We start from the raw sequence: 15,808 nt of genomic DNA on the forward strand, positions 1-15,808 counted from the left end.
TTAAACCCTCCATGAGGTTAGTGGTTTCCCTAAAGGTAACAAGTCCCTGTGTGCTACAGTAAAACAGTAACAAAACATGAAGTACAGAAGTTCATCCTGTCATTATTCAGCTTCTGCCTATGGACACACAGCTATGCTTATTTAAAGCGGTATCACCTTGAAACCTAATCAGCATTTTAAAAAGGACTTTGTAGCAGTTATTGGCTTTTGTCCTGGAGGGCTGAGGTTTGTTTTGTTTTGTTTTACATTCAGCATTTCCGTTTCTAGCTTACATTCCCCTGTTGTTTTGCATGAGGAAAACGTGCAACTTTACAAAGTAGAACGGAAAGAGCTGCTTTTTTCAGTTTGTCGTAGGAGTTTTAAATGTGGTAGGAGTAAAACACCAGAAGTACTGCTGCCAAAGTTATATTCAAACTCGTCTTTCTTGGAGAAGCAGAAGAAGCCCAGGGAGAAATAAATTTGCAAACATGCTCTTCATGCTCTCCTTTCCCAAGATTTCTCTGAGATATAGCCCATCCTCTGTGGGTTTTGAGGTATATGGTTCCCAGGAGTGAAAAGGAGGGCCAAACATCTCTCCTCTTGGATCTCAACATGCCAGGGCTTTAGTGTACTGCCACTTACGGCTCCGCTTTTTCACCTGGAAAAAGCGACCACATGATGTAGACTGAGGAGCCCTCACAAATTAACTTGCTATCACCAAGTGACGCCCATGAAAGGTGTATTTAAAAGCTAGGCTCATTATAGAATCACAACGAACCCCTCATGACTGGTGCAGTAGACAGTGAGGTAGAGGGCGAGCCCTGGAAAGACAGAAGAAAAGTAGCAGTGAGTTCTGGGTACCTTTGTGCAGACGAAACAGAAAAAGGCAGGCAGTGAAGTAATAGTGTTCCGTTACTCATGCCAGCAATAGATAATTGCAACAATTATCTATTAGATCATAGGTACTAATTAACAGATAATTGCGCAACTCCGGAAATCAATAAATAACTGATTCCCCTCAGAGAATGTCTTCTACATTTTTATATTAAAAAGACTCCAGAGTTGTAATGGATTAAAATCCTACGGAAGGGAAAGAAATGGCATCAGCCACTAGTTCTGCAGAAGCTAGAAGTAATACTGATAGAGTTTAGATGGAAATTTTCACTTTGTGTGTTTAGTTTGGGGATTCTTTTTAAATCATTCATACCAGCGATTTAGTTCTTAAGGCTGTTTCTTTGAGATTAAGTGACAGGACTTCTGCTACTCTTTTCTTCTTGGAATGCTTCTTGATATTCTTACGTCAACCAGAACTTCTGTCTCTGTCGCAGATGTGAACAATGACCGTAGCTAAGAAGCCCAAATCTTCAAAGCCTAAAAAGCCCTCTTCAAGGCGGTCTGGCAAATCCAAGAAACCAAGTCCTAAAATACTGATGTCACGCACCACCAACTGGGGCCGGATAGTGCCTGCAGAAGATTCAAGCCAAGTCTCTGTGGCCCAAGGACGTGGAGGTGCTATTTACTGTAGATCATCTGAAAAATCTAAGGCTTTTGCCCCAAGAGATCTAAGTAAGTGTGCGTTTTATCCTGCCTCCATTTTCTTCAAAGCAAAAGTAGAAAATGCAGTTCTTACTTGTTGCACTGATAGAGAAGGGGACTACTGTGAACAAAGACTTCAAAAGCGAATCCCCTAAGGCAACTGAAGTGACTGATGTTACAGAAATTAATTTTGATATATTTACAGTCAACAGAGAAATGTGGGGAGCTTTTTGTAATGCACAGATTCCTCCATGTCTTTTCTGTTTTGCAAAGAAAAGTGTTTGATGGTTGCTATTCACAGCTTCCATTCTTCACAGGTTTTTTGAATGATAACATTGCTCAGGAAAAAACCTGGTATCTGTAGGGGTACCGTCATTCCTAGTTCCTAGTTTTTACGTTTTTACCGTATAATTTCAAGTCTAAGTTTGTGGTTTAAGTTATAATAAGGAAAAAAACAGTAGTTGAGTTAATCAGGTTAAAGATTATAGATGGAGAGGAACTTGGCATTAGGTGCTACAAACAGAATGGCAGTTAGCCTTGCCTTAGAAAAATTAAAATGGTTGACTAAAGTTGTTTGTTTTTTTTTCCCCAAAACATTGTGTTGACCAGCCAATTTGAATTTGGTGGTATTAAAGCTGTCTGCAATAAGTTTTTCTGGTTTGGATTGTAGCTAGCTCCTCTAGGTGCTCCTGCAGAATAGTATTTTTTTAAATACCTTTCTTAGAAACAAACAAACAAAATCTCTTTTTAAATTTAACTTTCTTGCAGTCGTTAATGATGGAATTGCTCCGCCACAGAGCATTCTTTTTCCACCTGAGAAGATTTGTATGGATTGGCGAGAAACACAAAGTGTTGGAGTTGGCCTATACAATCTTGGCAACACATGTTTTCTTAATGCTACCCTACAGTGTTTGACCTACACACCCCCACTTGCCAATTACATGCTTTCTCTTGAGCACAGCCAGTCATGTGAGTACTTTCTAACAGTATTTTGAATCTGTTGGATAGCTCTGAAGGTGAAAGAACAGCAGTGATTCTGTGAGATAAGCTTATTTGCCTGATTTTACCTGTAGAAGCTGGCTTTGAGCACCGTATTAGCAGTGGGCTCCGAATAGCATATGGAGTGCAATTAATGCACCATGTTTTATTTAGTTAGTTAGTTATTTGTTTGTTTGTTTATTAAAGGATCATTTATTGCTTCATGGGAATAATGAAGTGCATTGGACAGTAATGCATTTAGTAGTAATTTTGGAGAGTAATACATTTTGCAGCCTGTGGAGTTCACATTCCTGTCAGCCTTTACAACTGCGACTTTGCAGTAGTCTTTTAGATTTCTCATCACAAAATGCATTTGAATACAGGCTTAGTGGATATTTTTCTTCTGTAAAGTTGTGTGAAATGAAATGTTACAAGACTGTTGGGACATTGGCATCTTGGGAGAATAGAATGTAGCAAGGAGAGTGGATATTGTATCTATAGTTTAAATTGTACTTAGATGTTTGTAGTTATGGATATTTCGCTGGACTGGGATGCTTTGTTCTTTCACTCTTCAGGTCGTGAACAAGATTTTTGCATGATGTGCACGATGGAGACTCACATTAACCAGGCCCTGCATTGCACTGTTGATGCCATCGAGCCTACGCATGTTATCAGTAATCTCAGTCGTAAGTGGCTTCAGATGTGTTTCTTTTCGATAGCTTGTAATCTTCAAATAATTATTTGATGCGTCTAAGTGGTTTTAACACTCAAATGAAGAGAGATTCTAGAAATACAAGAATGATTTCATTTTTAAATGGGGTCAATACTATCATCTTCTTATTTAGGAATAGGACAACATTTCCGTTTTGGCAGTCAAGAAGACGCACACGAGTTCTTACGCTATACTGTTGATGCTATGCAGGAAGCGTGCTTGAACGGAAGCACCGAGTAAGCATAAACAAGTTCACTTTCATACATTCTCTAGCACCTTCTAGTCCTTTATTTACTCTCAGAAATGATCTCTAGCACTTTTTAGTGCCTTATTTACTATCAGCAACGAAAGTCTACATCATCCTTGGTTTTCATCAAACTCTTTGAAGAGTTAACTCTGTGCCTTAAATCTTCTGAGGTCTGATTATAATTTATTTCCAGATTGGACAGATCTTCTCAAGCTACCACCATCATTCATCAAATATTTGGAGGATTTCTAAGATCGAGAGGTACTTGAAAAAATATTCCTGTCCTTAGAACTGATCTGTGTCTTTTGTCGGTAGTAAAGCAGTCTGTAGTTTGTCTAAAGTAGTATCTGTCAACAACTTGAATTTGGACAGTTAGTCTCCTTCACATAATGTTAAGCATTTATATTTTGCTTCCAGTGAAGTGCTTGAATTGCAAAGCAGTTTCGGATACGTATGAGGCATTTCTTGATATCACTTTGGATATAAAGGTAAGATGTTTTCTAAATATAATTCATGATGTTTAAGTACATGCATAACTTTCTAAATTAAACTTGTTTAACTTAAAAAACCAAACCACATATAATGTTAAAACATAAGAGCTTGGTGGTGCTAAGGAAGTGGATTGGACTTTGTCCTTCTGTGGAACCCATGTAAATAGTCTCCACATTTGCATTGGGTTTAAGGGGAAGGAATTCTCTTTCTGCAAAAATGATAATGCTGTCATACTTCTTTGTTGTTCTACCTCAATATACATCTAATTGTTAGACTGATGAATTTGTCCCCAGTATTGATGACAAAGCACACTATAGATGCTGTCTAGGCTACTGGAAAAGTATTTGTTCCAAAGTCAAATGCCTTCCAGGTGAGGTCAATGCTGAGCATGCTCTTTCTGCCTCCTTCTTCACAGTGCTCCTAGTAGATCGCTTGAGTATGTTAGTAAGATTCTCTTATAAACTACTAGTGTGTCTCTGGAATTTTGAATTACGGTGACTTTACGCTCTTCTTTCTCGCTGCTCTAGGCGGTTTCGTCTGTTAGCAGAGCTCTGGAACTCTTTGTGAAACCTGAAGAGCTGGATGGAGAGAATTGCTATAAATGTAGCGAGTAAGATTTTGACGGATTAGGTCTTAATCCTAGATGTCAGTTTTCTATGTTGCATGACTCTGTTGGACTACCTCTAAACTTTGGATCTACTTACAAGTTTTGTGGAAGTTTATAAAAGACTTGGATTTTTGTTTCTTTGGAGGGGGGAAGTCTTGTTCATAGGCATTCCCTATGGGTTTGCAATTCTCTGGCTTGTATTTTGCCATCAGAATTCAAAAAGAGGTGCTTTTGTTCTTTCTATTTATTAGCTCTCGACAGTACTTTTCTTGATGTAAACTGCCCAGTTTCCGTTGTTCTCTGGGCTAGTGGCTAATTTTCACTGCTTACGCCGTAGGTCCTACCTTGGAGCGGGCAATGTGTCAAACTGAACTATTTTGTTTCAAAGGATGGCAGATGGTTTCAGTGTCTTTCCAGACAAGCTCAGTACATGAAGACTTCCTACTGTTAAATGTCTCCCTCCTGTAGAATGACCATGTGCTTCTGTTGTATTTTTGATGTTGATAGTCGACCTATGTTGGAGATTATTTGCAATTTCTAGCCCTGGGGACCAAGGCTCTCTCGTTCCGCTTTCAGTATTTGTATTTCCCTTGAAAGCTGAAAGAATGTATCCAGGATTGGAGTTCAAATAGCCACTTTTGTAGACCAAGAAATGGTACCTTGCCATCCAACCTGGTCATACCCTTTTGTGAGAGATTCCTGTTCCCGCTATGCTCTGAGTTGTTGGGAAAATTGACCTTCTTCTGTGTATTAACAAACCTGACACGCAGTGCATGGGTTTATGAAAAGAAAAAAGACCAACCTATTATGCAAGTAAATATCATTCAAATAGCATAGGCATGCGTGAGACATTAAAAGGAGTTTGTTTTGGGGGCGAAAAAAGAAGATGCCTTCAAACACTTATCTCTGCTTGTTTTTAAGGTGTAAAAAGATGGTTCCTGCGTCCAAGAGATTTACCATACACCGTTCTTCCCAGGTTCTCACAATATCACTGAAAAGATTTGCAGATTTCACAGGTGGAAAGATCAACAAGGTATATTTACCACTGTAATGCAACTATATCATTGTGTAATGGGACATCCCCCAAAGCTGAAAGTTGTTAATATTTTCAGACAATAATTGTAGACTAACGACTATGGCTTATTCTTTCTCTTAATATCAATAAAGTTCCCGCTTGACAAGAAGCATATGCTTTCCTCTGAGAAGGCTGATTCATCAGGAAACAGTTCTCTGCAACTTCTAGTCTTAACCATTGTTTATGGGAAGACTTATTTGTAGTGAATCAAGAAATATATTCTAGAAATATATTCTAGAAATAAATTCTAGTCTGTGTTTTTTGGAAGTGTTTTTCTCTGGCTAGTCCACGAAGTACTCTGGGATAATTTTTCTATCTTCTTGGTGTCTCTTTAGGAGGTGAAATATCCGGAGTATTTGGACCTGAGAGCCTACATGTCGCAGTCAATGGGAGAACCACTGCTCTACGCCTTCTTTGCCTCTGTCTTCAATGCCGATGATGGGCTTCGGGACCCAGGGTGCCCTGAGCTGGAGGACCGGGACGGTGGGGATGACAAACTCCCAACTGACCCTGAACGTGTGCAGGATTTGCTACTCCACCTGGATCCCTACAAGTCCATGGGTCCGGATGGGATTCATCCCCGGGTGCTGAAAGAGCTGGCGGATGTCATCGCGGAACCTCTGTCAATTATTTTTCAACGATCCTGGGAATTTGGAGAGGTCCCGGTAGACTGGAAGCTGGCAAATGTTGTGCCAATTTTCAAGAAGGGTCAGAAAGAAGACCCTAGCAATTACAGGCCTGTCAGTCTCACGTCAGTGCCTGGTAAAATCATGGAGAAGTTGGTTCTCGGACTCATTGAGGCGCACCTGGGGGACAAAGCAGTCATTGGTCCCAGCCAGCATGGGTTTGTGAAGGGTAGGTCCTGCCTAACTAACCTGATTTCCTTTTATGATAAGATCACCCGTATGGTGGACCAAGGGAAACCAGCTGATGTGATTTTTTTGGACTTCAGCAAGGCTTTTGACACGGTTTCCCATAGGATCCTACTGGACAAAATGTCCACCATACAGCTAAATAAAAACATCATACGATGGGTGAGCAATTGGCTAACGGGCAGGGCCCAAAGGGTTATGGTAAATGGAGCTGCGTCAGGCTGGCGGGCGGTCACCAGTGGGGTCCCTCAAGGCTCCATTTTAGGGCCGGTACTTTTCAATATTTTTATAAATGATCTGGATGTAGGAATAGAGGGTATTTTGAGCAAGTTTGCTGATGACACCAAACTTGGAGGAGTTGTGGACTCAAATGAGGGCGTAAAGGCCTTGCAGAGGGATCTGGACAGGTTGGAGAGCTGGGCGATCACCAACCGCATGAAGTTCAATAAGAGCAAGTGCCGGGTCCTGCACCTGGGACGGGGAAACCCTGGCTGCATGTACAGACTGGGCGATGAGACGCTGGAGAGCAGCCTAGAAGAGAGGGATCTGGGGGTCGTGATAGACAGCAAGTTGAATATGAGCCAGCAGTGTGCCCTGGCAGCCAGGAGGGCCAATCGTATCCTGGGGTGCATCAAGAACGGCATCGCTAGTAGGTCAAGGGAGGTGATTGTCCCGCTCTACTCTGCGCTGGTGCGGCCTCACCTCGAGTACTGTGTGCAGTTCTGGGCACCACAGTATAAAAAGGACATGAAACTGTTGGAAAGTGTCCAGAGGAGGGCTACGAAGATGGTGAAAGGCCTGGAGGGGAAGACGTACGAGGAACGGCTGAGGTCACTGGGCCTGTTCAGCCTGGAGAAGAGGAGGCTGAGGGGAGACCTCATCGCAGTCTACAACTTCCTCGTAAGGGGTTGTCAAGAGGCAGGAGACCTTTTCTCCATTAACACTAGTGACAGGACCCGCGGGAACGGGGTTAAGCTGAGGCAGGGGAAATTTAGGCTGGACGTCAGGAGGGGGTTCTTCACAGAGAGGGTGGTTGCACACTGGAACAGGCTCCCCAGGGAAGTGGTCACTGCACCGAGCCTGTCTGAATTTAAGAAGAGATTGGACTGTGCACTTAGGCACATGGTCTGAACTTTTGGGTAGACCTGTGCGGTGTCGAGAGTTGGACTTGATGATCCTTAAGGGTCCCTTCCAACTCAGGATATTCTATGATTCTATGATTCTATGATTCTATGATTATATGCGGTGCTGGTACATCACGGTGTCAACTGTCACTCAGGACACTATATATGCTATGTAAAGGTAGAAGTCAACAGCATTTCTAACAGGGTAAAGGTTGTGCTGGCAAACCAATTAAAGCATGACTAGCAGCTACTGTTTCTAGGGAAAAAGATTTCATTATATTTTTATTGGACATGTGTGTATTTTGTTCCTATCCGTGATTTCAATTGGAAAACGTGCAATTCACCTAAAGAAATCGTTGTCTTTATTTGTAGGCTGGTAATGGACTTTGGTATCAGATGAATGATGCTAAAGTAGTGCGTACTGACATTAAAAGAGTTCTTGGTCAGCAAGCTTACATACTTTTTTATATCAGGTAATAACAAATCTTAAAATGTGTTCAGAAGAGATTTACTTTCCCGTTATTGATATTTTTATGTTTTGCAAGTGTTTTTCTTGCTATCCGGGGAGAAGATTATTATTTGTCTAATTCAGTTCTGTCTAACCTGAAATTCTCTGTGTCGTTTATTATCTTTTGTTGCTTGGCCTTAAACTGCAGCACTTGTGTAAATTGCTATCTATGTGTTATCTGTAGCTGGCTAATTTAGAGAAGGAGAGAAATGAAGGTCATCTGTGGTGTAAGAATGAATTATTGCTCTGCAAGTGATAGTCTTAGTAGGAAGACTGTTCTCTACTTTTCAGTTTGTAGTCTTGGCGAAGCCTTCTGTAGAGAAGGCTTCCATATCGTATGAGCTGTTCCTCTAAAATGATAGGATGGGATTTAATCCAAGAGTAGGCTGAAAGAAAAACTAAACTACGATCACTGCTCTTTTCTGAAGGCGCTATGATTTGACACTTGGAGAACGTGCGTTTTACTTGCCAGCTCCATCTTATCCCTGTTTATTCCCTCCTGGTCAGCAGGGGACTAATAGTAAGCAGGCTGGATTTATGGGACCACGACTTCTTCCTCATATGATTAAGGTAATTCAGGGAAGTGGGAGGGCAGATAACGGCACCAAACTGCTAGTGGGTTTGGGGTTTGGTGTGGGGTTTTTGGTTTGGTTTTCGGCATCTTAGTTTTGTTTTCCTTCCCACGCTGCAGCTTTCTTCACAGCCCTCATGCTACAGCCAGAGTCACTCAAACAGTGTTTACTGCTAAATTGTGCAGCCATGCGACTCCATTACTTTATACCTCCAAGACAGCTTTCTAAAGCACAGAGAGCTACGCTCTTTGACAATTTAAGCAGAGTGTACTAATCCTCAAATCATTTAAAAGAGGACTTGTTTTTCCTATCCTCGTCACTTTAGCTAAGACAGGGAAAACTAATTGTCTTATTCCTGAGCACCAGAACAATTATTTCAGGCTTTTCAGGGTATGTTTAAAGGGGAAAATAAATATATTTGGGAATAGCAGCAGGTAATGTTAAGTTGCTTGGCTGTTTTTCAAAGATGATGTTAATTTGATACCAATCTGCAGTAAACCAAAAGCAGGAATTGAATACGCTTATTGGACTTGCATTTATCCTTAAAGGGCAGTGTGTTTTTCTTTTTAGGTGTTAAGACCATTTGTAGAAACACTCAGTAGGAGAGTTTTGTGTTTCAAAATGTTACATGCAGTGTTTGTGTTAATCCATCTTGCAATTTCTTCTTTTTAAATACAGAATTCAAGCCGTTTAAATGGAAATGGATCCATAAAAGAGGACGCAAAGACCACTGGTGTCACCCTAAAAAGGCCATCTTCAGCACCACCAATGGCCTGTGTTCAAAACCAGGCAATTACCAGGCCTTCAATGACTGATACGTCAAGAAAACAGAAGATCACCATCAGTATTCACAATAAATTGCCTGCTCGTCAGACTGTGTCACAGCCTGACTGTCTTAGCAGTGCTGTGGAGGATGAAGATCTCTACCAGGCTGTTCCTTCATCCACAATTACAAATTCGGTAATGCAAATGAAGCAAATGCAAACAAACAAAAAAGTTTCTGATGAAATTTTTGTGGAGCCAACAGTGAATGAAAATCCTAAACTCAGCTCTGATAACACAGTCCCTTATGGTGCAGAATCTTCAGGAAAATCTGAGGAGGAGTCAAAGGGCTTATTTCAAAGGAATTGCAATGCAATGTCCTCTAATGGAATTTTGGTTGGAAAGGTAGTCCGTACATTGCAGCATTCCAACTCTTCCTGTCAGAATGCTGACAAAGGAAGATCCCAGCATGAGCTGCCAAAAACAGATTCACTAAATGGTGCTATTAGGTTAGTTAATGAATCTAAAGAAAACGGACTGAAACTTGATGATTCCACTTGCCGAGTTGAACATGTTAAACCTTCTGAGATGTTCTTTTCTAAAACAAATGGATTGCTTGAAACATAGATTTGCTCCATCGAGAATTTCTCACCTACGATGTATCCGGAAGTGTTTATTGTGTTCCTAATTCAGGTGAAATACTGAGAAAACACAGCACAAATGTGATCGTAAGACTTTGTCGTATTATCCCATTAGAATTTGCAGACCTGAGCTTACATTAGAACTTGTCAACTTAAGCTCAGCTGAGATAAAAATTCCTAATTTCATAAAGTAGATTTTGGGGGGTGAGTTGGGGTTATCTTTGAAGTGTAGATAACGCATACAACTCACAGCGGTCTTGCTTACCATTTAATGGAGACATTCTGACAAGACTAGTCCTCAGTACTACTACAAATAGTATTTTTTTGTCTGCTGACTTGTGCGTTTTAATTGCAGATGCCTGGAGCTATGCCTTCAGTCAATCGAGAAGTCATCACGGAGTCCCTCACAGCCAGCCAGCTGAACAGCTTGTCAGAGGAAATGAGGTAAAATGAGCACAGTCTTATTAAGAAAAGACTTTATGGAAGTTCGTTACAGTTTTATCTGTCTACTAATAGTACTTAATGGAAGGATTTAAATTAGTACAATTCCATACTGTGTGTCCAGTGTCACGAACAGAACTAATGATCAGCACTGAGCATATCACTCTGATGCAGGTTGGTGCCTCAAGGAGAACTTGTGTTCCTTTATAGAATGTTTTTCCGTTTTTCTCCACTGTCTGGAGAAACATTGGCTGTTCCCCGCTCGCCCCTATGCCTTTTTTCTCAGAGCAGCAGGTGGAAGGAGACAGATGCGTTTGCTTTTTTAGTGCAATGGCTTCAGAAGCAAGAGGGGAAAAAACACTTTCTCTGGGAGCTGAAGAAGGTGTCCTAATCACAGGAGAGGTTTCTAAATGGCATATCTTTGCGAGCGTTCCTGTAGTCCGGAGGTTTTTGTTTGTTTGTTTGCCTTTGGAAGGTTTTACTCTTAATATTCACGTCCTTCAGCAGAAGTGAGAAATGGGTTTTTATTTTATGCAGTGTTGCGGAACCTCTGAAATCTCCTGGGAATGATGAATACCTCGCCCAGTACCAATGTGATGACCGTGGAGACAAGAAGAAACCAAGAAGATCAAAAGAACGTGACCTCATTTCAAAAGAAACCGTTTTGTCCGGCAAAGAGTCTTGTGAGCCTGGTGAGAAATTGCGGCAAACTTCCTCTCTCAAGTGTGACACTGAATGTAGCTCTAAAAACCTTTCCTCCTTAGCTATTGCAGATAGACGCCAAGATACAAAGGACAAGACTAAAACCACTGACAAAGAGCATTACCGAAGCAAGAGGGAACATGCTCCTAGTGAAGAGAAGGAGAGTCAAAAAGCAGGTCCTTCCAGCAAGAGGAGGTGTTCTCAGAGCGTGGAATTTGTTGAGCAAAAGAGTCACAAGCAGGAGTACTGGGAGGGAAGCAGGTACAGATCTTTCCCTCGTGAAAGAAACAGCCCTGAGAATGGCAGAAGAGCAGTCAAATATTCAAAGTACAGATCTGGCAGTGGAGGAAGATCAGAACAAGGTAGCAATAGGTACTACCGATCCAAAGGGGAAAGAAGTTGGAGCAGAGAAAGATACTATCGAGACGAAGCACGGAGATGGGAAAGATGTGGCTATTACAAGGATTACTATTCACCTCATGCGACAGGAGACAGTAGAGAGAGAAAGTTCTCTCACGGCGATGCAGCCTTTGACAGATCGACTGCAACTTACTACAGCAGGTCACATAAGCATTATCGTTACAAAAGCGGATGGCCTCACGGTTCCCTCTTGAGAGAGGAAGATGTACGTCGCTTTAGCACACCCCGAGCAGACTTGCATCGTTGCTCGGTACCTCAGCAACATTCCGGAAGACATTCTCGTGAAAGACATGCGCTTCCACCTGTGTCAGCTCATTTGGAGAACTGTCGCCAGAAAAATGAAACAGAAGGAAACAGAAAAAGAAAATATACCCGTGCAGAAGGTAGTGAAAGTGAAATAGAAAGGAAAGACAGAAAGATAGAAAAGGAGCTTTTAGGTGGTGAAAAAAATGCAAAAATATCACAAGTTCTGGAAGAAAAAGAAGTCTAAGGATAAAGATGGAGAGAAGGATTCCAAGTAAGCAAGGATTCCAGCATACTCCGCATTTTTTATCCTAATTCTTTTCTGGGTGCTTCTCATGTCTTCCTTTTTTTTTTTTTTTTTTTTCCTGGTAGTTTCTAAGTTATTTAGATAGCATCAGCTGGCTGGGGATCATGTTGTTAGGTTGATCAGTGAAGATAGGAAAGCTCTTGCTGAATTGTGTCAGAGCACTAGCTTTGGACCACATAGTTCGAATCACATCCGTACACCATTCCAGATTAGGTTAAAAGATTTTTTCTGCTTGCACGTATTCCAGAGCTAGCCATTGTTAATGATCTGTGTACAAACCAGGACCTATGGTCCTTCAATCTGATGGCTTAAGTTTGCTGCATCTAAAATAAGTTGCGTGTGCACAAAGCACCACAAAATAGCTGGCATGCTGCAAATCATCACCTGTGGTAAAATAAATCAAGTTTCATATAGGCAACAAGTGCCACATCTTTTTTTCCCTTTTTAACTTGCATGTTTCTTTCAGACTTCATGATCTGTGTTTCTGTGCGCTTCACTTTGACAATGCCAATCGCAAGCGTAAGAAAAAGAAGAAAAAGGAGAAGAAAAAGAAGAAAAAGGAGAAACACCAGGAAAGCGAAAGGCTCCTTGGAACACTTAGATCCTCGTTTCCAGAAGATAACGCGGGAGAAGAAGGAAGAATGCCATCCTCCAGATGGCTCTTCATGTCAGTAATGCAGAAGTGAGAGCAGTAAACAACCTTACAAGGAAGGGAAGACTTCCAGTGCAGGCGAAAGCAAGAAATACTGCTCCATCGCATCCAACAACTATACTAAAGGTAAGCGGCCGCAGCGTGTTTGAGGAATTCCTTTTATATTAATCTCGAGATTATTTCAAACAGTCTTGAAGTGCTTGATGACTTAACAGTCTGCAGATTTATTATCAAATCAAAAAAACCCCCGACTTGGTAGACTATTTTTTTCCCAGTTTTGAATGACCACTAGGAAAGAAGGCCTGAAATAAAGAGGTTAAAGGCAAATGGTTTTCATCTGGTTTGATGATGAAGTGGCAAACAAGAGGAAGAGTTGCAAGCTCCCTTCTTAAATTCAGTCCAGCCAAGTAGGAAAAGTAAATGTGGACAGCTGTATCTTGGCAAAGAAGATAGTAGGCAGCAAGGAGGTTTAGCAGTCAAGATGGAAGGTGATGCCATGAGGCTTACAGGCTAGTAATGTTCTAATGAATCGCAGCCTTCCTAAAAAAAAACCTGCCTGAATAATTCATGTGAATAACATACTACCTGCAGCTATTTCAGCTTCTTGCTGTACAGCTGAATGCCTTTTACGTAATGTTTGGAGAAGTAAAATCTTGGAAGAGGTTTTCATATCTTTTGCCCAGTTTGGATGATGAAGTAAATTGCCAGAGTCAGTAGATTCTGGCACTGACAAGCTTCTTCAAGCTTAAGAGCGAGTGCAACTGTTTCCAAGCATTTTTCTTTTCTGAGACAGGGAGCACCAGAAGTTGTCATCTTAAAATACGACATGGAGGGGAGGCTGGTTGTTCACACATTCTTGCCAACATTCATGCAATCTGTCCCATTATCAAGAACAAAATTAGGGACTGAACGGAGGTCTTTCAATTTCCAGTGTTGCAAAAATGGACTTTTTACGATACTAATGTCAAAAGAATCCTGATTGTACTGGACTGGAAGTATCTCTTCTAGCTGAAAAATCAGGAAGAGCACAGAAGAAAATGCCTCTGCTCTACTGCTCTTCGGGCTTCAGTGAATTCTCTGGCCAGCAGATGGCGAACTCGTTCTTTCTAAACCAGTCCAAAGTAGAGGAAGAAAGTAAACGTCTTGCATGCATTACACAAGCGCGGGGCATGGGGATCCCTGGGCTATATACGTGAAAGAGATGTTCGTTGATAAATACAGCAGTACCCACCCCACTTGGATACACTGCTTGCAAGGTAAGCAGGATAGGAGGGCTGTGCAAAGCAATTCTGTTAAATTGAGGAATTCAAGTATTTCGTCAAGCCTAAAGATACTAATTAGTTTCCTTTTGGGGAAGGTCAGTCTTTCAAAGCAAAGAAAAAATGTCTCTTAAGCAGGATTTTCTGAATGGTGGAATCTAATCTGAAAAACGACCACTTCCACATGTTAATTATTTGCTAGTTTATTATTTTTAATTTTCTACTGTATTGAAGCTCTCAAAGAAGCTAGGGACAGACTAGGAGCAACGGAGGACTTGTTAGAGTGCCTTTTCAACCGGAATCATGTTCCTTTGAATAAATGAACAAGGATAGCTAGTGACAATTTGTGATTTAAGGAAATTGCAGATACGTGAGAGAAAGAGCAGCATTAAAGCAGTTAAATTCCTGCATTCCTAAGTGTTCTCTCTAGCAAGTTTCTGAACGCTTCTGTTCTGTGGCTAGGATTTGGTCAGCTTTGATCACTAGTAAACCAAGGATGCCGTCCAGTCAAACCTTCAAATGACTGTAACTTACCTAAGGGCAACCATTTGCTATCAAAGCAGGTAGCTTTGTCCTACTATTCTGTACAGCTCACCAATTTTAGCATAGAATTCAAATGTAGTCCGTTTAATGGGAGGGCTTTGGAAGCCGCCTTCTCCAGTCAGTTCAGCCCTGTAGTCAGAGAGCAGATCAATCCGTGTACAGGGTTGTGACTTCTCTCTTTGGAAAGAAAACCAGTGAGCCAGACAGTTCCATGTAGACTATCACAGCAGGGAATGACATTTCTTCCCTTTGTCTTTCAGATGCAGAGCTTACTGCTGGAAGCCTTCAATACTCAGACTAAACCTACCATCAAATCCGACAACCTTTTTACCATCGAAACGCAACAACTTCTTACCGTCAAACCCAACAACGTCTTATGACTTCTTACCATCAAAAACCCAACAACTTCTTACAATTTCTTACCGTCAATCCCAACGTCTTCTTACCGTCAAAACCGACTGCCTTTTACAGTCAAAACTGACTGCCTTTTACCTTCACAACCGACGATGCAACCTCATCATGTTATAAATGAAGTCTCAACTCCCTCTGAATTTAGTAACATAAAAGAATATTTATAAAAGGCAAGTAAACAGCGCTGGGTGCGTGGGGAGTCTATGCTCTACCACCATGCGCACCCAACTGTCAAACTTTCCAAATATATAGAGGACATTGCTGTTACATATTTACAAGAAACCCAAGTACACCTATACATATGGATATCCTATCCCCGCTTCATATTAGAATTCTCTTTGTGGCGGTCCTTGTGGGTGAAAGGCTCACGGTTTCCCCATCACCATTAGCAACCTTTTGTTCCAGACTGCAGGAGCGGCTTCGACTGTCTCCCTCTTCTTCTGCACATGCTCTGCCCACCACAAGGTTCCCAAAAGCAACAAAACGGGATTGCTTTTCCCGCGTTTCATTAACCCTTGAAACCACACTAATAATATTATTATCATATAACATAAAACAATAAATGTTAACAGTTCTAACCAGCAACCCCCCCAGCAACTTCCGTGCCTTGTGCCTTAACAGAGGGGAAAACAAGCAACCCCAGACAGCAGGGCGTTGCCTCAATCCCCCTTCTTTATTTCCTCTAACCTCTTTACATTCCTGATGACCTCACCGTTAAGAGTCTG

General features: G+C 41.4%; 1 pseudogene across 1 annotated transcript in view; it reads left to right on the forward strand.

Moving 5' to 3' along the window:
* The window catches only part of LOC309891231 (ATPase family AAA domain-containing protein 2-like), a 36,374-nt pseudogene extending 21,322 nt beyond the window's left edge, over positions 1–15,052 (forward strand). The window contains exon 5 of the transcript in view: positions 14,933–15,052. The product of the transcript in view is annotated as an ATPase family AAA domain-containing protein 2-like (transcript). The remainder of the gene's footprint in view (positions 1–14,932) is intronic.
* The last annotated feature ends 756 nt before the right edge of the window (positions 15,053–15,808 follow it).

This window comes from Aythya marila, assembly GCF_965140915.1.
Source record: "Aythya marila genome assembly, contig: HAP1_HAP1_SCAFFOLD_173, whole genome shotgun sequence".
Classification (NCBI taxonomy): Eukaryota; Metazoa; Chordata; class Aves; order Anseriformes; family Anatidae; genus Aythya; species Aythya marila.